Source organism: Etheostoma cragini, chromosome 9 (assembly GCF_013103735.1).
Source record: "Etheostoma cragini isolate CJK2018 chromosome 9, CSU_Ecrag_1.0, whole genome shotgun sequence".
In the NCBI taxonomy this organism is placed as follows: domain Eukaryota; kingdom Metazoa; phylum Chordata; class Actinopteri; order Perciformes; family Percidae; genus Etheostoma; species Etheostoma cragini.
The window spans coordinates 23835124-23859289 of NC_048415.1; the positions used below are offsets into that span (position 1 = coordinate 23835124).

General features: G+C 41.9%; 1 protein-coding gene across 5 annotated transcripts in view; it reads right to left on the minus strand.

The window, feature by feature from the left end:
• nhsa (Nance-Horan syndrome a (congenital cataracts and dental anomalies)) overlaps positions 1-24166 on the minus strand; it is a 57577-nt gene that overhangs the window by 14837 nt on the left and 18574 nt on the right. The window contains exon 1 of one of the 5 annotated variants that reach the window (XM_034880766.1): positions 4591-4869. The exons of 3 other annotated variants lie outside the window; for them this stretch is intronic. The gene's annotated coding sequence lies outside the window, so the exon portion shown is untranslated. Of the gene's footprint in view, positions 1-3451; positions 3633-4590; positions 4870-24166 lie in introns of those variants that run through there. One more of the 5 variants, XM_034880765.1, reaches the window with a different exon arrangement.

Consider the following 24166-nt stretch of genomic DNA (forward strand, 5'->3'; position numbering starts at 1 on the left):
TCAGCCATTGGCCCGAGATAACATCTAACACATCATCTGTAGGAGAATCCAAGGGAAATCTAGGGGATTAACACTGCTATGTCTTTACTTAGCAGACAAACACATATGTCAGTCTTCCCCTACCTGCCTGACATTTCTGGGCTTGTCCTTGACCTGGCAGCTTTACTGAAACAAACTCTGTCTGACCCACATGTCTGCTAGAAGGCAGACTCCAAGTTTGCTTTGTAGTGCAGCCAGAAGCTAACTTTAGTCTGTTTCACTCAAAAAAGACAAAGTTCAACTACTAAGCGCAGCTACTAAAGGTTAGAAACACCTAGGGCCCAGAGCGAATTTCCTCTAAAGTACGAGTATCAAAAAATGCCTTGTCATTCAATACTAAATATCAACACCTAAGGAGTCAATCGGTATCGGAACCAGTACCCATCCCAATATCAAATTATACCAAAATATCAAATATGTTTGAATGATACCCAGCCCTAGGAAGACCTAAGTGAAGCTCAGCCTCCTGCTGATTAAACTGCTTCATATGTAAACTACTACTATTGTGAGTTCTATAACAAGTAGCTTTGAAGAAACCTGGAGCCATGCATGCAGTCCCCAGGAGAGTCAGTATGTTTATCTGTCACCCAGAGACAACTTGACGTTTCCCATAAAACACCCCAGAGGGATTTGAAAAGCCCTCTGCGGTGAGAGGCTGACCCGAGAACAAGCTCTGTGCTGTCTCCTGCTCAGCTGTAGATGCAGGAGCTGAACTCATCACAACGTACCTTACTTGCCGCTTCATACTCAAAATGTTTTACTACATGCCATGTTATACTTTGCTAGTGTGCTGTGAATAACGCTCGGCAACAATTCAATGTTAATGCTTGTTCATTTTTTGTAAAATCCTATTGTGATATTTGATCAAATGATCTTATTTTTTTTAATTAGTGCTGTCAGTTAAAAGCGTCATTTACGGTGTTAACGCAAACCCATTTAAACCCGTTCTTTTTGGCCTAGCACACATAGTTTTATTCACATGCTGGTGCAAAACTAGTAACATTAGAAAAACTACAACACCCACAGGATCACAAGAAATATGCATGTTATTCATTAAAAAAACTAAGCTAAATTAATATTAGCTAACCATCTCCTGTCTCTGGCTACGTCCAGTTATAGCTCCCAGACATCAAAGTGTTCACAACCTTCTGTCTTTAATTTCCTTCATTTGGTGTTTCCTTTGATTTGTCAGCCATCTGTGTGTGAATACAATATGTAAACAATGCAATTGAATATTTCAAACTTGAAACTATGAGGCGTTTCCGTTGTGACCTGTGGTGAGATAAGTGAGTTAGCAGGGGTGTGTTGGGTGTTTGTCAGCCTGTCTCCTCCTTGCCTCCCTGCTGAGATATGAACTGTTGGCCCTGCTGTGTCACCCTCAAACTGAAAACCCATCTGACAACAATAACAACAACTAGGACACCAACTGTGTTCTACTCCATTTCACTTTCCCTGTTTTTGTCTTCCCTCGGCATAAAAACACAAAAAATAAAAACATCAATACTTCCTTTCACACAACTGCCACTCTCAGTTCAGTACATAAACATCAAAGCATGAGTGGTCTTCAAAGAGGTTTTCATGGAGTCACAAGTCCATATGGGGAAACCCTTTAATATGGGAGAGCAGTGGTCAGCTGTCAGGACAAATAAGGCCAAAGAAAACACATTAGCCTTCAATCATTTTATTCACCTCTTGGCGACTTTCTCTTTATATCACATCTAGTGAGTGATCTTCAACACGGCCACATTGAGCCAACAGAGCAACATGGCCTCAGGTGAGAAGAAAAACAAAAACTTAAAAAGATAAAAAGAGAGTTCAACACTTTACATGATTGCGTCTCTGTGCTATAAAACTTCCCGTTTCGAGTCTTATTTTTCACGTATTTTCACTGAGGATCATCCCGTGAACCTTACTGGGAAAGTGAGTTCAATAACTTTATTATCCGCAACCTAACACAGCCTATCAATCTCTTCTCCTCCTCTTCATCTGCAGCGGGATCATGCCCCAATAACCACAGCGCTATCAGCCTTGCCAGCAGGCCTGCAGGCCAGGGGGAGGGGGGATGAAAGCCTGCCCCCTCAGACTCCTTCTGCCTTGTAATTTACCCAGTACTGGCCCAGACAGGAGCCAAACCAAACCCCTCACACCCACACTCACACACCTACAATTTGCCAGCGGCCTGGGAAAACACAGCCACAGATGTCAGTCATGAGATCCCACTTAGAGCAGAAAAAGGTGAACGTGGACTGCGCTTAATCAGCTCTGTTACTTCATGTGAGTTAGTATGTAGACTTATTAAAAAAACTTAAGGGGGATTTTGTACACTAAGAAAAAAAAGAAGAAGATTAATTTCAGATAGAAGGCACAAAAATCAGAGGTTTGGCTGTGAAAGGCTTATTCAGTGAGCGCAGAACTTTCCTTCTGAACAAACAATACAGCAACAATTTGGTGTAACAGCCTGTAAAGTCTCCCCGCAGTTGGGTTTCTTTCACACTCTGTAACACAGGTTATACTAACCAAGCAAAACAACTGAGCAAATGTCTCCAACACTAGCTGAGGAGACAAGCACTTTCATCTGGTCATCTCTTACATCCTCAAACAAAGTGCAGACATGTTTGTCTAACCACTGTGGTTCCAAGTTGCAAGTGTGCATGCACAGCAAAAACCAATGGAAGGTAAATGCAGCTTTATTAAAGCCCCAGCAAATTATACAGTACCTTGGGATGCAAGAGAAAGGCAGCATCCTAGAGCCATGACAGAACTGTGTGTTAAACTCTGAGCATCAGTTAGACAATCAGTCAATGTATCTCCCTCGGTCACCTCAACAGAAACCCTGTGTCCCTCAAGTCTTTGCAGCAAAGTCCCTGGGCTCTGCTACCACACAGCTCCACTGGAACATCTGCTCACACTCCTCCCCCATGTCCCCTTACCCACCCAGCGCTGGGTACAGATGGTCCGGCTAGGCCCTGACTTGGGCTACCACTAATCTGTTTATGGTCTGCTACAGGGGAGTAGGAGTGTTAATCCAAACCGCTGAAACAACACTGACTGCTTAACCCACAATGGAGGATCATGGAGGAGGGGGGGGGGGGGGCTGCAGAGGAATGCCAAAGGATGCACAAGGATGGTCAATACTTGAATCCACAACTCAAGTAAAGTGGTATCAAATATCAAGTATCAGTTTGTTATTGTCATTACATTTTTGGATAAATCCTTGAAATATTCACTCAACAATTTCAAATCCAGTATTATGCTGTATAATGAAGAAGATCTAAGAGCTAGTAAAAAAATACTCATTCAATCCTTCACATTAACAATAAATGTAAAAGCGTCATTTCACATTAACGTCTGGAAGCATTTCTGTAGACGCTACATTGCAACGGAACAAAATGACAGAATAAATGCTACTAACCTGAATGGGCTCAGACACAACATGTACACAGATAATCATCAAATAGCTGAGAAAATTATTCACATCTCTCCTGTTGCCAAAAATCTAAAAATTAAAATCTGCTCTCTGTCACAAAAAACAATGCTGCTGTTTGGCTGTGCGTCGGCCGTCAGCTGCTGGTGAAAGCCCCCTCTGAGGTCTGATCAGTAAAACACAAAGAGTAGAATCCCATGCCAGGAGGCACAGAATAATACCCATCTCCCCGGTAATCCGCCCTGAGCCCACTTCCTCCCAGTTGATAAGGGTGATGTTGCTGCTGCTGACCCACTGCAGCAGGTGGGGGCACTAGATTGTTTTCATTCAGGAAAGAGACATGGCTAAAGCATGCAGACCTGCTGAGAAGCTCCACTTATGGACACTATGAGTGGAACAACTGCAACAACTTTGTAATGTAAGTTGTTGAAATTATAACTACAGCGGGAGAATGAGTACGAAGTAAGAAATCTTTTTCTTAATGCCAAAAATACTGCCAAATATCCATTAGGTTTCTCCTATTTTAATTCTGTAGCAACACATTGCTGTGAGTCCATGAACGAGGCAACCGTCTGTGATTAGGTCACATCGGTGACAGCAGGACAGTTGAGTGTGTTATCTAAACTACATCAGTTGTGACAGAATGACACTCCATTGTAGAGCTGAGCGACGAGGAGAAAATCACGATATTTTTACCTTTTTATTTAAAGGTTCAATATTGGTGCCTTCAAAAATTATTTACACAATGAGATTTGAAATAAATAATCATCAATAATGTGGGTATTGGGTAAATGCAAATAGCAGAACAGCTACAGTAGTCTTGAAAATGACATCGCTTTACTGTAATTTGGCCTTTAAAACCAGGCAAAGACAACACTTATTTTACAATATTAGAAATTCAAGACAATATCTAGCCTCATATACATATTTAAAGAAACTTGAAAGTGTTAAAACTGGACACTTAACCTAAAAACTTGCCTTTTAGCACAACTGCACTATTTAGCATGCAAAAGCTAATTAAAGACAAGGCTCATATTAGTGCAGGAGACTCAAACTCTTCCCGCCTTTCTCTTCCTTCAAACTGCTTGTCTATGCCACCACACCTTTTGAGACGGGCTCTCCCTTACCTCACCTGGAGCTTTGATGTGGGATAGCAGGTGGGCCCTGTGACCTCTGCTTGGAATGTGATGCTGGGAACCGGGATCCCTATGGGGGGGGGGTGCTAAATGAGCCATTGTTGCAGCCTGATGCTCTCAGCTGCCTGCAGGTACCAAAGCAAAGGGCTTCTAAGCTGTAATCTAACCACTGGTTGGCTTCCTGAAGTGCTTTACTGTTCCTCAACACCATTCATTTAACTACCTGGTTGAGAAATGAAAAATAGCCTCTCCCCTCATGACAGTCGATTGTATTTAAAGTCTTGTGTGACGTTTTCCGTCTGTTCTGAATCTGAATGTATTCTTTAAGACAACACAGTCAAACGTACAGTATGTGATAAGATGACATCACTGCAACAGGACTGGTAATGCAGGTGTGTGAAATTGTTCTCGTTTCATTGCAGCGCTCTAAGGCATGCTCGTGTTTCCTGACTTGAGGTCACAATGTCAGCCCAGGCTGGCAGGGCCACAAGCCCACACACGAGAACCCGTCTGGTGGTGGAATTAAATCATACTTGTGCTTCGGGAAACGCAGATTTTGGATCAGCGCCTGGACTGCCAATCTGTCTGCCTGCTTGTATGCAGGAAAGTAGAGTAAGGGTGGATCTGAGGAAGGAGTGGGGGAACCCCATCTGATATCACAGTTTCCATTATTAGGATTATTGCCAAATAATGGCATATAATGTGGTAGATGGGCTACTTGTATCTAAACCCTAACATGGTAATGTACCAACACATGGGTCTACATACAAATGGCTTGGCTAGACAAAAAAACAACAACTCAAACCCACATCCATTATGAATTGAACCTCAAAGCTTCCCTCTTGTGACCCCCTCCCAAACAGAGCTAAAACATTTCTATTGTTTATCCATTTCCTAAACAACTCTAAGAATTAATGTTCAATAATATCTGAAACCATGCTGCTGCACACATTTCATGACAACAAAATCCTTCGGAAGATCACCCAAAGCAGTGGAAGAGGAGCGGTGTATGACTGAGTCCTGTTTTCTCAGCTGCTTCAAATCACCACTACAAAGTCCCACAGCAGGCTGCGGTGACTTTGAAAAACTTTCCATTTTTAAACCTCCAGAGTTGTACACATTGCTGGGTAGGCCCGATGCCAACGACACAATCTCTTACTCTGACAAATAAGCGTGCAGATGCTGGAGGTTAAGGGAAGACAAAGGATGTATAAAGTGATAGTTAGAATGTCCTACATGTTTGGAAACATTTCCTTTGTAAAGATCTAACAACATATGGTATGTTCATAAGTGTGCGGTGTGTTCGAGAGCACAGTAATGAGGGAATTTTGTTAGAGCATCATTACATATTCATGTGACATGCATGCAAACATTAAAGTTGGCCGTGTTTCTGAGCAAAGAACAAGAGTTTGTACATATCTTAATAATAAAAAGGACTGGGGAAAAAGGCTGATTTGGAGGAACAAAAAGTGAAAGCAGACTTTGATAGTAATGGTATGATGCATCATGTAAAAGGGGTCATTTGTAGTGATGAATGCAATCATGTTCAATGTTTTGGTTAACAAAACAACTTTATAATAGTAAAACATGTGTTATGTGTTTATAACGACTTTTAGCACTTGCACAAAGACAGTTTTTACAAGAAAATGTTTGCAACATTATGTGTATAGACTAGTAATGCAGGTCGACTGCGGGCCCGGCGGCGTAGATGTTCTCTCAGAACAGGCCGACTGGGTGTGGATAATAAAAAAACAAACGAGCTACAGTTAGCACACTACAGTTCTGAAAGCTAACTTTGAATGTAATAATACTTTTATTCGGAGAGCTGTTTGAGGTTACACCACCAATTAGAGCTGCAACTAATTATTACCATTATTATTGGTAAATGAGCTGATTATATTCTGAATCAATCAATCGATCAATCATTTAATAATTTAATGTGAAAAATGTCAAAGAAATATGAAAAAAGGGTTTCTGGAAAAAATAAATCATTTGGTATTTTGGTTTTTAAAAAAAACAGGTACATCGGTTATCAAAATAGTTGCTGATCAATTTTTTGTTGAAGAACTAATTTATTAATTGTTTGACCGTATTTCCTCTCTTTGTTTTGGAGTGAAACATTTGATCACAAAGAAAGGACTGTGGAAAAGGTGCACTGCTCCTTCTTCTGTGTGTGTAGTGTACTCTTCTGTATGTTAAGAAAAGTGTTATGCAATGTAATTAATCATTAATCAAGTCCTACTGGACAGCTCAAACAGGAACAGTGGGAGTAATTGTACTTCTCAGTACTGTAGTTCTGGTTTATTAAAATTAAATCTTGATTTAAACTTTTAAATGAGTGAAAACATGGACTAAATCATGTGGAATTCACTGAATGCAAATAGGCCCTAATTTTTTATCTTTGAAAGATAAAAGGGCATTCCTACCTACTTTCTGCTTGTGCTGCAAATGTTTTCTGCCCTGTCCACTCAACGCGACCTGACCTCTTGTTACCAGCACTGAGTAGTGAAAAGGAAAGCCGGCAGTACGACAAAACCTGAGAATGAAATCAACCCCAAGCTAAGAGAGATTCATTTTTCCATCTTTTGGGTGCACACTCAGCAGGGTCAGAGGGGGTCAGGGCCCACATTCAACAACCTTTTACCTATTGCCCCCTAGACACCTCATTACTAGGTCCGCACGCAGACTGGGGGGTCAGCCCACATCAGCAAACACTTGAGTAAATCACCAGCTTATTGGCCACTCATTAACACCATTTGGCTTCCTCTATTACGGGGAATGCTAAGCTTAAGCATAAAAACAACCTATCCTCTTGTTTCTAACATTGATTTTTTTTAGCAATAATGGCTGTCTGTTGAGTTAAAAACAAAAACAATGCTTTTTTTAATAAATTCTGTTTTTAGAAAATGTATTATCGTCATCACAATATCAACTGGCCCAATATACACATCGCGAAAGGCTGCGACATATCACGATAGATGAATTAAAATATATATATATCATTCTTTTTTAGTGGTGTCTTTTGTGTTAAATCTACTGTTCAATTTGTTCCGTAAGGAAATTATTCCCTTTATGTGTTTGAAATTTAACAAGCAATGTGTTTTATTTTAGAAGAAAATTGAAAGCAGCAGAAAGGCAGAACTGAGTACATTTTTATATCTGTATTTATTGCAAGTAATATTTGTATTGCTATATTCAACAATGTATATTTTCCCCATACCATGCAGCCCTACTATGGACTTGAAAGTCCTTCCTGACATTAATGAAGGCAGTTCTTTAGTGTTGTTAATGCAGAACATATAGGAAAAAAAGAAAAAAGAGAAAGAAATGGCCTATCCTCCGAAGTACACTTAAAATTCCTTTACCCCTTCAATAAGTACGCAGTTCATTTTACAGCTTTGTCCTCCTGATTCGCTGTGGAGGCCTTTGGCTGCAGCACACCCTCTCATATCACATCATTTAACGGTCTTTGAGGTCACAGCTGACTCCTATTGGGCTGTAATGGCTCTCCCGCTGAGCTTGGCCCAGGTCCCTGCTTTCGCTAGACCTTTGAAGTACTCACACACATCACGCCCCGCCTAAGCAGAGGAGGAAGGGGTGTGTCTGGGCTCGTCCCTGCTCAAAAACCTCTCTGGGTTTCAGTACCCTCCAGGTACACCTGGCCTATTAGTTTCACAAATGAAAATGTGCGCCCTTTGACCTCCTGCTTTTGTTCAGTCCGCGCTCCCGTCTCACAGGCACCTCAAGAAAGAAGAAAGAAACTCTTGGTAGGAGTAAGAGATGAGATGAGAAGAGCTCCTAGCTTTACTGGAAGTAAGGGGAGTGTTAACCACAAGGTGGAGGATAATGAAAAAACTTTAAGTCAGAACAAGGGAAAGAGTAATGTGAGCAGCCTCTGCACGGTCAGCTTGGTCAACATGAACCCAAGTGCTTACGGGAATACGGCTGCCTTTTAAAAAGGGGAAACAAAAGTGTTTTCTCTGTTGCCAGACAGGATGAGTGGCCCAGGAGTGAATTTACCTTTCCATGCGTCCAAAGCCAAGAAAAACAAAAAAAGAATAGCAATGGAGATAAATCTTTCATCAGCCTGTTTCCCTGCCAAAACAACACACTTCACTCAGCGTTTTGTTTCTGCATGCCACTTGTAAAAATAAATTAAGTATGCATCTTGCTGCTTCTATACTGTAGACATTATGTCATTTCAAAACAATACCATGAGCATGACACTGCAACATAAGACATGGAGATGTTTTCATGTATGCGTTTTTGTCAGACATATAAATTCAGGATAAGCAGGTATGAAGGTGGAGTCTATTCCAGTTTACCCTGGACAAGAGGCAAGGTTTAATCTGCAGAAATCACATGTCTACCACAGGGCTGACAAATGTTAGGCAACGATAGTGTCCAAATAGACACCAAATGGACTGTGGGAGAAAAACAGCAGTTTGAAAGCCCCACCCTCTAACTGTGAAAGTCTACACCGCTGTGCCACCCTGAATTTAAGGATACAATGGGAAAGGTAAAGAACACTCATAAGTTATAGATATAAATCACTTCAATGTCAATCTGAGTAAATTTGTTTTTACAGAGCCTTGTTACAAAAGATCCAATACAAACAGACACAAGAAGACAAATGCTGTGTCTCAAATCACACACAACTTTACTTACACTTGCTATTGTGAGTACCCGGATGCTGCACTCAATGTGGCCAACGTGGAACGCTGGACACTACACGCCCTCAACGGTTGTCATCTTTTATACAGAACGGAAGCTAGAAGACCACCAATTTTTAACTTGTGAGTATGGCAGGTGAGCAAGATGCCGAGGTTGCGATTGAAACAGCAAAAACCAAACTATACAAATGTAATTTATTTTTTCAGATAACAACCAATTTGCTGTAGTCAGATAGTAAAAAAAACAGGTATATATTTTGTCAGGCAACAATAGGTGGTGGTAAAGCTCGGCCCAGCTGCAATTTACCATTAAACAGAAGGCCAGAAGCAGACCACAGGACAAATCTGACTGAGGGTAGAACTGCCTCTACAAATCCTAAAATCAAAAAGCCATCAATAAAAACATTGCTGACTGCCTGAGGGACCTGATGTATGCAGTAAACATGCTTCAGTTTGGGGACCACAGCCTTGCTCTTACACACAACCAACGCAACCACAGAAGCACGTCCAGTGTTTTGTGCAGCTGCTCATTCATCAACTTGTAATTCAGTGTGTGACTGGGGTCAGACGGCAAAAGTCTGTATGGCACTCTAGTCTCGGGTCAGAAACAAAGCCGTAGAGGTTGTGGAAACAGAGAAACAATCAACCTACCCTATACATGTGTACATGTGTGTAAATGCCGGTATACAGGTGTATATGCACAGTGAGGAGGAACCTCACACATTGGGACAAGGGCTCTGTAACCTGGCTCAAGGTACACAATAATATGCAGACTGTTGTATAAGTGTCTAAGCAGCTTAATGTTTCCCCACAGTTTCCTGTGTAAACACTGGGCTGTGTGAGCCTCAGACTCTGGTTTCAGCAGTTTACTGGCATCACTCAGCGCTCACATGGAGCACAATAAGCAGAACAGAGACTGCAAAGGGAGAGAAACTCAACGAGGGGAAAAAGGAAACCAAGAAAGCAGACATGGGGGAAGGTGTGGTTTTGGAAAGAGACGAGGACAGAATTTGCACCGGACAATTGCAATGGAAACCTCTCTTTAACTGACTAACACAGTCGGACTGAGGTCAGATTCGCGGGCCGGTGACCTGTGTGTGTCTGTGGGAAAGTCATTAGGAGGGAGGGGCATTAGGCTGAGCTGGCAGGGCCGAGCTGAGCTGAGCTTTGGCCCTGCCTCACACATCTCCGCCTGATGGGATTCAGCTCAGAGAGAGAATAAACTAAAGGCCTGGCTGCTTCAACACAAACCAATAGCTGGCGGGAAGGATGGATATACAGGGAGCCAACCCAGCAGCCCTTTTGACTGGAAACGATGGAAAGGATCAAACCAAACCAGTTCCTGGTAGTGTCTGCACCCAAATGATAGGAGAAAATGCCACCAAAAGAAAATGACATTCAGTTGGTGTGGGAAGACAATACATATATGTCACCATGGGGACAGGAACAAGCCAGGAAACAGCTGCTCTTTCTTCCAGGACACACCAGGAGTGTACCACACGTACCTTTCTATTGTTAGCCTCTCTGAATCAGCACAAAGCTGTAATACAAATATTCAATCATACACTGTTGGAGATGATTCTGCTAAAGTGGAGACCTGCTGTGTCACTGCCAGTGTGTGCATGTGAACGAGTCAGTCCATTGAATGAGCCCAAAACAGGGAGGTGTTTGTGTTTACTGGTTATCACAGCAGTGTAGAAGCATCAATAAGCTGGAGTGTATAAGCTGAGCGAATCACAGCTGGGCTGTTAGCGCCGTGTGGACACCTCATAGCAACTCACGCCAGCTAACAACAAAAAGGACGCCATTGTCTTCATCATTTTAAACCATGGAAATGGGCACATGTGCACGGAGACGTGTGCACTTTCACAGTACATTGTACCTCAGCTGTGGAAAGAAAGCTTGAGTACAGCCCCTTAGTGGCCCATGAGTCCCCTGCAGATGTGTGTCTTAACAACAGAGACAACTAGCCAAATATAACCAAAAATAAAAGGAATGAAGATATTTTATTTAACTTTTACAGCCATGGATTGGTTCCAGATATATAGCAAATATACATTTAATTGGTACTTACCTGTTGGTCATCAGCAGAAATCAGCAGGAAGTCAAGGGAAATGAAAAAGAAAAGAAAACATATTATTAGTTGATTGCAGCAGGATATCAGAAAAAACATCTTGTTATAATGCATTACTGTGTTTCTTTGATAGCTCACATGAATCTCTAGAGAGTACACTAGCTGGGAAGTAGAAGGGTTGTTTTTCGTTACATTAGTTACAATTTTGCTTTACTGCTCCTCAGAGAAAATCTTATCATCCACCATATGTTGTTGTGAAACTGTCTCCAACAGGAACCAAACATCTCCCGCCTCAGTCTAATCTCTGCATGCGTGCTCCCGGAGTGTTTCTCATTGACATGACTTTACAGACGAAGGACTCAGGCCTCTGACGGGACACAACTCACGTGTCGGCAGCTTGCTCTGAATGTGGCTCTATGCCGAGGGAGGTTGGCTGGGAAAAATATAGAAATGGTCCTGGGTAAAAGCTAGGGAAAGAAAGTAGGCTTGACTCCTGAATAGCCCCTTCCCCTGGAGGGCTCTCTAGTGTAAGTGCTTCATGAATGGAGGGCCTGAGGACTGGATGCCAATAAACATTATAATCAGGGCGGCGGCTGTTATTACGGTACAAGGGACAGGCGCCGTTCCGCTGAAAGAGCAAATATTCTTTGTGGCTATGAAGCTGTAGCTAAAGAGCAGCTATGACCTCTAGATTTGCTATTCTGACATGGTGTCTTTTCTTCTTTTCTCTAAAATCAACCCTTACGATGTTTCCTGATGTCTCCCCTCGCTTCTTATGTCAGGACTTGCTGTACCCACCACTAAATTGCAGTAGCAGCATTATGGTAATAATGATGGGTCCTGTTATTATGTCATGATGTAAAATTAGTGGGTGCTCTCAATGACATGGCATCCACAACACACTCGGTCGTGTATGTAGTGACAGTTTTACGCAAGTTTAAGCCCACGGGAATGTAGACCAATCGCCTCTCTCTTTCTCTGACACAGAAGGACATCTCCAGCAAATACAAGACTGAGTAAAAAAAATAACTATACAGTCCCACCAAATATCTCAAAGTGCACTGTATCCTTAAAGACAGAAAGGTCAATAATGCTAAATCAAGCATTTCTTAATTTGAGGAGACCGATTTAAGAGCGAAGAAGAAGAAAGCTTCAGCTTTTGTGTATTGTCAAACAGCATATATGTCAATTACAATAACAGTGGCAGATTTGACTCAAATGCTTGGTGAGTTCCTTTATTCAGACAGAGGTAGACAGGTGTATCATTCCAGTTGACGACTGTCGATTTTGCGGCCCCAAACTGTTGCTGGCAGATTCGATCAGTTGTAGCTAGCATTGGCTTCATGAGTTCACGACTTTTTAATGTTTCACACTCTTAAAATGAGAGCTGTGTAAAACGACCCCATGCACAATGCTTCAACAAGTGGAGAAATTGGATGTGCCTAGTCCCAGTTGCTGAACTTTGATTGGACAATTGCTGTTTGGGGCACTTATAGCCATGTTCTTTTTAAGCCCCCCGTCTCACAAATACACATACCAGAGGATTTAATATACATTGCACAGTGGACAAACACGGGAAATATACAGCAGTGTTTTAACTGGGTCTGAAAGATTGATGGAAATGAAAACACCCACAGATTAGTGTAAAAGTCAATTTGAGTGGCAGAAGAAAACAGACCTCTTACCAAAGCAAACATGAAGAAGCAGCCAAACGTAATTTAAAAGCACTTTATAAAGCCAAGCTACTCACCTGATAATGTCACCAGAGAAAATAAAATACATCCTATGTAAACACACATCAATCATCCGGCCCTCATGCCAATGGCAAATTACATGAAGTTGTAATTTACTACACTACTAAACACCTTACAATTATATTTTTGTTGCTGCTAGAACTACCACAATGTTTTAACCAATCTTTAAAAACCTGATATAACCATAAATTAACTCGACAAAGAGTAAACGGAATGTGTTTTTATATTACGATGTAAGATGTGGATTGAGGACTGTTTTCCGTCGCTGTTGGGACTTCAGAGATTTGGGTGTGTGCTCTTCAGTCAGTTTGGGTGGCTGCATGCATGAGACCACCGGCGTACAGCAGAGGTGGTAAAGGGAAAAGTTATCTTCATCCAGTCAAGCTGTTTCTAATGGTGTCCAAATTCCACCAGATGGCTTTTCTCAGCCGATTGCAGTCAGAAGCAGACCACAAGACAAGTCAGACGGAGGGTAAAAAACTGCCTTACAAATCCTAAATCAGACTGAGACCAAACACAGATCTACTCACAGCTCTGCAAGGTCAGCATGAATGCTGAGCTACACAATTACTTTTTCCAGCAATGACACAGAAATTCAAATTTAAAGCAAGCTGTGAAGAGGAGTGCGCAATAAAGATACTAAATGACCCTGAGTGAGGCCGAGCTGTTATCACTGATTCTGGAGTCTCTCAGGGCTCACAGTGCCCTTTGGTAGATTTCCAGTAATTTTACGCTGGGTCATAGTTTAACAAAAAAATAAATAAACTTTCAGGAAGAGTAGGGCCGTAATAATAACAAGCCAGTTGGGCTCATTCCCCCAAAGCACCTGTGGGAGCTTCAGCCAAGTAATAAAAACACACAAGCCCTTAAATCTGCTCTGCACCGCTCCCGAGGTCCCAACTCTATACAGCAAATCAGGGCTAAAAAAATACAACATCTGTTTGCTGTATGTTGTTGCCATTGGTGCCCCAGACCCTGGAGAGGTTTCTGTTAAAACTTTGGAATTTAACTTCTCTACTCCTTCACTGAAAGAAAAGGAGGATCTCCTCTCCAGCTGAACAAACAGCTCTTGCAGCATATAGTGCTGTGGTTAGGGAGGGTGTATCTGACAGAGAGGGATGTGTGTGTTTGTGTGTGTGTGTGTGTGTGTGTGTGTGTCTCAACCTGACCTTCTGCACTACAGCACACCGGCACCACTGATATGAACACACAAATATGACACAGAAACAGACATATAGAGAATAAAATATGCACAATGATTGTTGTCTCAGCTCAAGTATGTTAGATACTGTGCTGTAAATGGCCTCAATACTTCACTATCAACTTTTGTTTTAGGGGCCTGCTTTTTTGCATCCATGCATGCTGTGAAACATATCTGAAAATGATCAACTTAGTTGGGTATTTTGAAGACTCATTTTCTTGCTCTTGGGGGAAATTGCTGGGTCTTCGTAAAGTATAGAGTGTGGTCTAGACCTACTCTTTCTGTAAAGTGTCTTGAGATAACTTATGTTGTGATTTGATACTATAAATAAAATTGAATTATGAAGTCATGAAAACTCTAGCGTTAAACTATAAACCTGGCAGAAACATTTGATGTCAACAAATCCAATGAGAGGGCAACAATGCATTGTCATTTGTTGGGGATTACTCTGAGTGGTGCGTATTTAGTGTAGTTAGTATTTACGGCAGCAGGATGGTGTATGTGGGATTGACTCAAAATAAACTACAGTGCCCAGGCTGTTAATGGAGGAGCATGTCACCTGGTGCAACAGTGTGTCATTTTAAGTTTTTAAGTTATCATTTTTTGGGCATTTAATGCCTTGATTCTTGACAGGATAGATGAAGACATGATAAAGGAGAGAGAGAGGGGGGGAGGACATGCAGCAAAGGGCCACAGGTCAAAGTTGAACCTGCGCCTGGTGGGCCTAGGAGAAAACCTCTGTATTTGGGTGCCTGCTCTTCCAACTGAGCTATGTGTGCTTCCTTAAGTTATAATTTTAATAATACAGTACAGAGAAATAAGATAATATATCACACTTTGAATACACAGACAGTACTTGTTAGTAGAATCAATGTCTTCTTGGTTTTGGTTTTCATGGGATTCATTGACAATATGAGAAATATTTGAATACCACCAGACTTCTGTCCTTTACACATAAACAACATATTTGGCCGAGCTTAATGCTGCACACTCCGCCAAATATTAAGAGAGTTATAATCAGAAAGAAGCTGAAATATTGAATGTTTTTAATAAGATGGATACCACTTGGGTGACATTGATTAATGGCTGATGGTAAGGTTACACTCTAATGAAAAGGTGAATGACATATAAATGTCAGCCCACTAGGAGCATGTGATCCTCCTGCAAGCTTCATGCTGTGGAAAACACTTCTCATATGTATCAGAAGCCACACATGCTACACATTCGAATGTCATCAAATCTGCAAATCATATCAGGCGGGGAGCTCCCGTTACGACGCACCCAACACTTTACTGCAATTACATAGTTCAGCCGTAGGCATTTCCACCAAGCTGCTGAGGCAGCGACTTTGGATCTATTAAGGCCTACGGTGTGAGAGAGTGACAGGGTCTGCTCTGTGATACAGGGAAACTGAATCTCCACACAAACCACTGGGTTTCTTTTCAACATGCAATTTTGGCTGCCTTGCCCACCTAAATATCACAGGTCACCGGGAAGCCTGAGATTCAAGTCCTCCCGAAGCAGTGAACCTCATCTGAGCAGCTGCATTGTACTTCATAGAGAGAGCATATCGCGTTTCCAGAGGTGTTTATTCCCATAGAGGTCATGTTTCCTTTGGAGTTACATGTTTATGTGCCTTTCTCTGCGGTTCTGACATGCTAAGCTCCATCTAATCACATGTTTGTTTGATGGACACAGCTGCCTCACTTATTAGGAAGGACATTTCTTTCACTCTGTACCAATTTGGGGGTGGCAGTAGCTCAGTCCATAGGGAGTTGGGTTGGGAACCGGTCACTGGTTCAAATCCCCGTATGGACCCAAAAAGTTGGGAGCGTGGATTGGTGGCTGGAGAGATGCCAGTTCACCTCCTGGGCACTGCCAGGTGCTCTTGAGCAAGGCACCGTACCCCCCCGACCGCTCAGGGCGCTGGTTCAGCTGGCAGCCCACTCACTCTGACATCTCTCCATGTATAGTGCATGTATAGGTCCTGAGCATGTGTGTGTATTTCAGGCCTGTGTGTGAGTACTAACAAAAAGTGTGTACACAGAGTGTAGTGCAGTAATTTACCCATTGGGGACTAATAAACAAATTATCTTATCTTTATCTTAATCACAGTGTAAGCCAAAAAAGCTCAATGACAGGCAGCGTCAATTTCTAAATCCTTCGGTGGTAGTGGAAAGTCTTTCCATCCTCTTACAGACTCTACCCGCCGTCCTTACGTCCCATTACCCTCCAAACCACACCCTGATTGGTGTTTAGGTGGTTTTCAAGTAAAGCCATTAGCTGATTTAAAGGACAGAATTAATTTTTTGGCCCCTGAACCGCAGCAGAACAACCTGTAAACAAAATACTGACATATTATCATCGTGGCTTTTAGCAAACTGTTGCCTATTTACACATTTAGCAGACACCGAGCAACGTTAGCATTCAAAGTTTGTGGCCACATCCCACTAATCTAAGTCCAATACTGATTCTCCGTTTGCTCTCATTTTATGTCCAGTAAAAATTGTTAATATAAAAACATTGATTGTAGCAGCTTTAAAGCCAGACAGTCATTCAAAGCTAACTATCCAGCCAGAGAGAGAAACCTGGAAATAAGTAAGGTCGTTAATTATTGAGTACACAGCATGGTAGTGCGACTAATCTGAAGTCAAAAAGAAAGAAAAAGACAGTTTTCCTTTACAAATGAACACATCACCATGGAGACGACTGTTAGCTGAGAGTGGACTCATTCAGCCACCTCTCATTGGACAGTCAGGTTTTAAAGTGACCAATAAAGAAGAGAGATGGTGTGGGTTTCTTTGTGTTGGAAATTATATGTGTGTATGTTTGAGTGCTCGGGTGTCCGTAGCTAAGAGGGGCTTTTATAAGAAAAAAAAGGAAGCTCCCTTTGGTGAGAAAGGGTTTCATAATGATTCCTCTCCGAAGAGAAGGATGATCCTTCACACGCAGAAAAGGCAGAGGGCAGGAGAGGATCTGTGGATGTGCACATCAAAGGCGGGCATCAGGACTCGTCTTTATGTTTCATTTTTCTTTTATCTGCCGATCAGTTGCTCCCTCTCTCTTTATTTTAACCTTACATAGAAAGCCCTCCGGTCCACTCAGAGCACGCCTTCACATGAGCCGAGGCTTGTAGGACGCGCCCAGGAGACGTGCCTGTCCCTTCCCATAACACGGGCATTAGGATAAACTAGGCACAGGGGGCCCCTGAAAGGAGAAGGAGGCAATCTACAAAAGGCAGAGTACTGGAGGGATCAGCAGGGAGAGTGGAATTTCTTCATTACTTTCTCCAACTTCTTAAGCTCTGCTCCGCATTATTTTTGCGCTCAAAGAAAGTCTGACCTCTGACTTTTGGTGGCTGAATGCGTGGTGGCTTTGTGTACCGTTCGCACATCAACCCAGGCGTGTAAACCATCACTTAGGCCACTATAAATGTATGTCTCTCGACCATACTGCATTTAGTTGATAAACAGCTGAGTTCTCTTAAAACCCACACTTTTGTTATAATGAATTCCTTTCCGATTGGGCAGATCCTGCGCCGCTCGGGGGCAGTCTGACCGCAGGTTTCTGCAGTACGGACGCAGCCAAAGGGCAAACCATGACTGAAGAGGAGGCCACAAGGCTGCTAGAAGCCATGTCACAATATAGAGCTGTTCCTGCCTTCAACATCGTTCAAGATGTTCAGCTTTGAAAGCCGTCAGAGACAGGCAGTTTTATAAACAACACCAGTGACCGCAAAGTAGCAAATGGTCTCTCTCTGGGTCAGGGATGGGAAACGTTTACCCTCCAAGTGGGTCTGGGTTCAAGTTGGACCGTGTTGATGTAAGATTTTTCCCAGATGTTTTTTGTTTTATCCACGCTGATCCATGTCCACCGAGGGAAACAAGGATCGGACCTCTGGTCTTTGTTACTGGAACAAAGAATACATTGGGAACACAACTACACAATCATTGTGTACTGTTCCACAATGTCCTTTTAAAACAACTCCACATGTCAACAACAACCACCACCCCCCCTGCCCCCCCAAAATCATTTAACTTTGACTTCTTCTTAATGAGTGTAAAGTAACATTTTATCTGTGTGGCCTTTTAATACATTAATATAATATCATTGTCAACAATTAAATCTCTAAAATAGCAGCATTCAAAGATCCACACAGTTGAGGGTGAAATCAATTGTCTGAACTAGCACCATCAAATAAGAAATGCTTCCATATCCAATACCAAAGAATCACAGATTAGAGCTGTTTATGGCCTAGCGACAACCACATAAGAAATTAGTTGTTAAAGGTCTGAAAACACCCAAAGGGCTTGCTTCCTTCGATATTTCCCTCACTAAAGTACATGCTGCTTCATGGTGTAGTGATCCTCTGTTGAGAAAATAGGTCCCGTAGCCAGCTGTTCACAGTTATGATGCAATCCACTATTCATATTATGATGATGGGAATTGAGATCCAGGAATTATTGCCAAAGTGTGCTTCGGTTTTGCAGAATTATACCTGCAGGATTTTTAACATGTGTGTTTAGGTGTCTGGGTGCAAATGTGTGTTCACATACCGATAAATATCAACCCTCCAAACTTCATTAGTGTGGTCAGTACTGAATAACTGTGATCACAGATCAACTTTCCATCTCCAATTTTCTAAAGTCCGTCCATTAATATAGAGTAGTAAAAATAAAAAAATAAATCCGTGCAGGCATTTTAGCAAGTACGTTTTTCTAAACGTGCAAGAAGGAGGCTCCATCTCTAAATCAGAGTACAGAGTGGCATTTAAGTCAACATCGAGGACAGATGATCGCCCAATATAGCACATGGAAAACATTACAGCTGTTGGTGAACCAGACTATACACTGAGCCCATCTGATATAACCAGGGTTCAAAATTAGCACCATCCACCAGTCAGAAGCTGGTAAAATAAGCAAGTAGCTGGTAGATTTCCTTCACCCAACAGCCGAAAAACAACGGTAATGTATTGAGTGTCTGATAAAAATATGAAAAAGTTCATTTTGAGCCCTGACATTACCTGATAAAAATCCTATTTGGCTGCCTCTGAAAAGGGCAGAACATTACCATGGCCAGCTTCACACAGAAAAGTCCCCACTTTTGAATTCCCCTTAGGCTAAATTAAGTCCTACTCTGCTTTTAGGGACTGCACCTCCTCGCTCAATTTCTATGTTGTAAAAGCTTGTATGAAATCTTCAACACTAGGAGGTATTTATTTTCTTAAAAAGCTTACGGTGGCCATTTTCAGCAGCTCTCGTGTTTCAAATACACATATATAACTTCCCAGAAAGTACCTAAGAAGTGGACATACTCTGCGAAGAGACTATGAAGTCATCGCAGGCCATGCCCTGCCTGACATGCTCACATTATGTAACCAAAAGCCGGAGTAAAACTCACATGACATCAGCTCCGGATGTGCACCAGGGTTAAACAGCCAAACAACACTCAGCTCTTCTTCTGATCTCACTGGGAAATGTCAGCAGGTTATCAACAACACGCTGACAGTTCATTATCAGCTGATTGATCGCCTACAACAGATTATTGGACTAAGATTAGGTTTTCTGCACTTAAAAGACTTGATTGGTTGTTTTAACAGGAGCACAATGATTACATTTAAACCAGCAAAACCAAATCTGCAGCTCCACACATTCCCAGTGTAGTCTTTAAAAAAATGGCTGCAACGTCTCCTGCTCTACATAAGTTCAGATAAAAACACTCTGAATAGGTAATCACAGTCCCTGGGGTACAAATACAGTATTGTCTCTGCATGCTATTGGCCAGAAGTGCGTGGTCTGTTAGCCAATGGCGTTGCTTTGTATTGTTACTGAGTGTGTGTGTTAGTTTTCCTCGTCCCTCTGTTGTGGGGTGTGTCTGTGTGTCTGTGTGTGTGTGTGTGTGTGTGTGTGTGTGTGTGTGGGGAGGGGGGGGGGGCCGCTCAAAACAGAGCCGACCTCAATACTGAAGCCAACCAGGCAACCAAGCACGCTGATTTCATTGTCTTCTCTTTTCATTCCCCTTCTCCATTTAGGGACATCATTTGTTCAGTAAACAGCTTCTACAGTAACACATCACACAAGCACGTTCACTACTAAAGTGACTCCCTGCACTTGAGGAAAAAGACCAAAAACACTAAGTACAATCTCACCTAGTAAGATTTCTTGAAATAATATATGCTCTTTAACAAGACAATCTATCTATTACAAATATCACAGCAGTTTAACCTTATGCAATGTCAAAAAAAGATATTTTTATCTGAGCTATAACTCAAAAAAAGATCTTTTAAAAACGCTCATTTAAGATATTTAAGCATCGTCTAAAAACATGTCCCTTATTTCTCACTGAAATATCAGTTGTTAGGTGATTAGTGTTAGTGTTATTGGACATTTTTACTAGAAATTAGATCAACATACTTGGTAAATTGTTGCTTTTTGCATTGAATTGTGTCCGTCTTCATTGTCAAACTGAAGGACACACACACACACACACACACACACACACACACACACACACACACACACACACACACACACATTGAGCAACATATACAGATATCTTGAATCAGCACATTTTGCTCATATCTCTCAGTTTAGTACAACTTTTCACTGTCATTCCAAATCAATCCATTCTTCAAAAACTAGTATCAGTGTTCATGTTTCAGTCTATCTGTAGTTACAGAATCATTATCTGTCTCTATCAGCACAAAAACTGATACAAGCAGGCATCTTTAGCTCAACTTGCCTGGCAACATAGCTCAAAGGACTTGCTTGCTCCGGTCCACATATCACTTGAACCTCACCGGAGTTTCCTTCTCTCCTCTCCCTCATTACATCCTCCTAAAACTTGTGTGAGACAGCAACCTTACAGACTAAACTAAAGGCAGGTTCTGTAAAGTAGCAGCTAAGGCAATCTGGGAACAATTATACCCACCTTCTTTTCAAAATGAGTGTTTTTTAACGGACTGCTGTTATTTTGACTGACCTTCGAACTCGATATGATTGCTAACGTCTGCTCAGTTACTATTGTGTGTTTACCCCCTGTAAACATTTAGTGTTTAAACTCATCTGGATGCATCACAAGTTTCCATGCAATGTGCTCCATCAATTTGAATTGTACTCCCTGAAACATGTTTTATCACCAATGTTTTGTCAAATGCAAGATATCTTGATACAGCTGGACATGAACATCTCAATCCATCTAGGGAATATGATAGACTTGTAAACTGTGATGGACATTTTGACAATTTTATGTCATTTTATAGTCCAAACAATTCTTAATTATCCCAGGAAAGAATCGAGCCAACGCCTCCATTTATTTTGCAGAGATGGAACGTATTGTAAATATTTAAAAAAAACTCCTGTGAATGTTGATACACTCTCTAGGTAATTTAACATTTCTATTCAAACTGTGTGCTTCATTACGAAAATTGGGCATTATGGTAGTGTAAAACACCTTTCTTTGTGCCTCAACATGGTTTTGTGTGTTCAAAATGAGTCCAAGTGACTTAAACATTTCCATTCAATGTGTAACGGCAGTCTTAGTTTAAAGCAGTGGCAGCTACAGTGCACACTGCCGATTCTGGGGAAAGGGAGATTTAAGAAAGGATCTAGCAAACCCAAGCATTAGGCTTCTTTCAGAAGTAGTAGAGGGAGAGGGAGATATGTGTTTATAGTGTGAGTATGTGTGTGCGGGGGTGGGGATGGGGAATTGGGGGGCGGGGGAAGAGATGTCCTTTCTACACATGTGAAAGACCCCAGACTCAGCAGCCCCTAGTAATGCGTGACCACCAACCCCTCCCATTAAACCAGCTTTTATCTTGTGAAAGGAGTCATTGGTTTGTTGGTTTGTGTGGTTGGTTCCGTCTTCAGCAATATCTACGTAAGAGCTCTTGGCTTCACTAATCAGTAACTGTAAATTAAACTCTAATTCCTCGGCTTCCGACAACAAAAACATTGTCAGACGTTCATTAATCTGCTTCCTGATGTCTCGGATCTTCACACACTGCCAACACGCAAACACAAGAATTACAGTGCAAACAGTAAATATTTGATAACTGGCAACCTCCTCCGTCTCTCCTTGACTGCTCTGAGTTCTACTTCTTGTGTGGTCAGGAGGCTGCTCAAGAGGGCCGCAAGAATGCGAGTGGAGAGGAAAGCCAACAATGCTTTTAGAGCCACCGAAACCTTGTACACAAGGCACTTGTAGGGTTCCTGTGGTTCCCTGTGTGCAGAATAAGCTCCCTTTGAAGAAGAGGCACAATAAGATAAGAGACTTTAATTGGTGCAGTCACTTCACAAGACTGGTCCTCGTGAGAGGAAAAACAGAAAAAGAAAAGATGGACTGCCCAGAAGGAACATAACTTAACTTAACTTACATTTTCTAACTAAGCAATAGAGACAATCCCATGTCTAGAGAATGAATGCTTAGACAGTGTGGGAATTATCCTGGGAAGTGACTGTGATTGGTCTGGCTCCACTGGGCATGATATCACAGCAGGGTGAACCTGGCTCAACAGGAACACTAACAGAGAGACGAGGAAGACGCAGAGAGAGAGAGAGAGAGAGAGAGAGAGAGAGAGAGAGAGAGAGAGAGAGAGAGAAGGCAAGGGAACATGCATGGTAATTTGGTCACCAAAGTCTGACAGTGATTTCTAGGCTGGTAATCACATCAACTTTGTATCTGAGGCAGAGTGACATCACTGAGAGCTGCAAGTTTATCCCGCCCTGGCGGGCCCCAATGGAAAACCGATTCCAATGATCCAGTCTGTGGGTCCAAAGCTTCACTGCAGCTCTACAGACCCTCTAATCATGACCAAGAGGACTGGGACATATGAGGAAATATGTTGAAGGCGTTAAACAGCAGCCCACTTACTGCAGAACATCACTGCAGACCGCATCCCCGTTATTAAGAATTAAAGATATCCTTACAGTATGATCAAACACTTGATGAATAATCTCCTTTAATATTAAAAAAAATAGTAGTTTTTTTTGGCAAATACACCTATTTGCTTTCTTGCTCAGAGTTGAGAAGATACCACTGTCATGTCTGAATGCTAAAAATAGAGCGGGAGACTGTTTAGTTTAGCTTAGCACAAAGATTGGAAACAGAGGAAAACTTTGTTTAAATGTAACACAGTCCTCCAACAGCATCTGTGAAGATCACTAACCAACACATTATATCTCATTTATTTAATTTATACAAAAACCCCAAGTGTTAAAACAACACATTGTGGTTTTATTGGGGATTACGTGTGGGACTATGTCTTGGCCGGACGCAGTAACTTTCTAAGGTTTGGTAGTCACTCTGTGAGGTTGCCAAGCAACCAGCAGAGACTCCAGGAAGTTCTGAGATATAACGTCTTAGCAAGTGAGCTCAATAGGGGTTGGTAGGTGTATTTAGTTACATTTGGACAAAGCCAGACTGGACAATTCCCTCTGTTTCCAGTGCTAAGCTTTCCGGCTACGGGATGTAGCTTCTTATTAACTGGTGACAATCTTCTCATTTAACTTCCTTTAAGCTTGTCTGCTTATCTGAAAGACTGCTAAAAGCTACTCAGTTCTATGATGATCTTACTTTCATTAAACTAGAATTCACAACTTTGAAGGTGACGGTGAAGTTTTCAAAGTATTTGAAAGGATTCGAGGTACAAACAGGCCTGTGTCTGAAAACATGGTGGCAGATATTTGAATAAAACATGTGATTAAAAGGTGGCTTGGGTCAGCTACATCGGCCCGCAGCACACCAGATGTCACCCGCGCCTGTTAGGGAGGAGCTTGTGATTGAATATTAATGAGAAGAAAGAGGGCTTTTCCACATGCTTTGTCTTTGCCCCAGTAAGGGTCACCAGCAGTGACAGCAAACTTCA